Source organism: Limulus polyphemus, unplaced genomic scaffold (assembly GCF_000517525.1).
Source record: "Limulus polyphemus unplaced genomic scaffold, Limulus_polyphemus-2.1.2 Scaffold441, whole genome shotgun sequence".
Lineage (NCBI taxonomy): Eukaryota > Metazoa > Arthropoda > Merostomata > Xiphosura > Limulidae > Limulus > Limulus polyphemus.
In genome coordinates, this window is record NW_013666051.1 from 1 (window position 1) to 1,496 (window position 1,496).

Below are 1,496 nucleotides of genomic sequence, written 5' to 3' on the forward strand. Positions count from 1 at the left end.
ACAACACTGGCTCCTCAAATGTCCATGCTTTCCACAGTTCCAACAACCTTTCTGGATACCAGCCTTTCCTGCTGTGGCATCTCCCCTGTGTTGAAGTTGCCAAAATTGAGCTCTCTTGTGCCCAGGTTTATTACAGTGCCAGCAAAGTCCCTCTAACCTCTCTGAAAGCTGCCCTTTTCTGGCCTCGAATCCTGATGACTGTACCAACCTTGGTACTTCTGTGCTGGACTTAACATAGGATTCGAATTTAAGAGCTCTGGCCATTGCATCCCGCATAGTAGTGTGCTTGCTTTACGTGTATCTTCAGTTGTGGACTGTCCAAGGCATCTACAAACTGATCCCTCAGCAACAACTTGAGGAGATCAGGTGATGCAGTTGGGTAGGCCTTGTGTACCATACTTTCCAAATCCTGTGCCAGCTCTTGCAAGCTCTCCCCTTTAGCACAGACTCTCGTCCTAAACCTAGCCTTGTAGACTTTGAACTGATTTCGCGTTCCATACCTGAGTTCTAGAGCCGACACCAGTGTTCTATAGTTGTGTCTGTCGGCTGCTGTCAACTGTCCAAGTATTTCCAGTGGTTGTCCCTTCAAGCTCGTTGCCAGACATACTGCTTTCTGTTCCTCTGTCCATCCATTCATCTCTGCCAGGAGCTCAAATTGTCTGGATTAGGGTTTAGCTGCGGGGTCTGGAAGGGGATTTCCGTTGTCTGGGTCTGATTAAGTCAATGGTTAATGTAACCTCCTTGTGTAAAATACAATAAATAATATTTTAATGTATTTAATTCACTTTGAAATTTGCTAAGCTTTTCCATTTGTACTCCTTGTTTCCTTTCTTGTTCCAGTTGCCACTGCTGTAACCTCTCTTCTTGTTTCTTTTCTCGTACTGTACTTTCTTGTTTCTTTTCTTTTTTCTCCAACAACTGCTGTAATTTATCTTCTTATTTCTTTTATTTTCCTCCAACAACTGCTGTAATCTCTCTTCTTGTTTCTTTTCTCGTTCTTCTTGTTTCTTTTCTTTTTCCTCCAACAGCTGCTGTAATCTCTCTTCTTGATTCTTTTCTTTTTCCTCCAACAGCTGCTGTAATCTCTCTTCTTGTTTCTTTCTTGTTCTTGTTTCTTTTCCTCCAGCAGCTGCTGTAATTTCTTTTTTTTGTTTCTTTTCTCGTTCTTCTTGTTTATTTTGCTGCTCTTGTATTGCTGCCATAAAATCTGCTAAGCTGTAGTTTGATTTGTCGCTTCTCGTTTCCTTTTTTTTTTTCGTCCCACTCTCTGACACCAATTTGTTACGTCTCTGTTCGTTTGTTGATTACTCATAAAAATTATTTCCAAAGAACTTCAACGATACGAGTCCTTTCTTAAATAAAACTAGTTTATTCTTTTTCAATACAACTTTGCAATACACTTAATTTCCACAGTCACTTTAATAACTTAACAAACGCTATTATTCACTATAATTCACAACGAACTATTCACGCCTACTACCGCGCTTGACTCAATT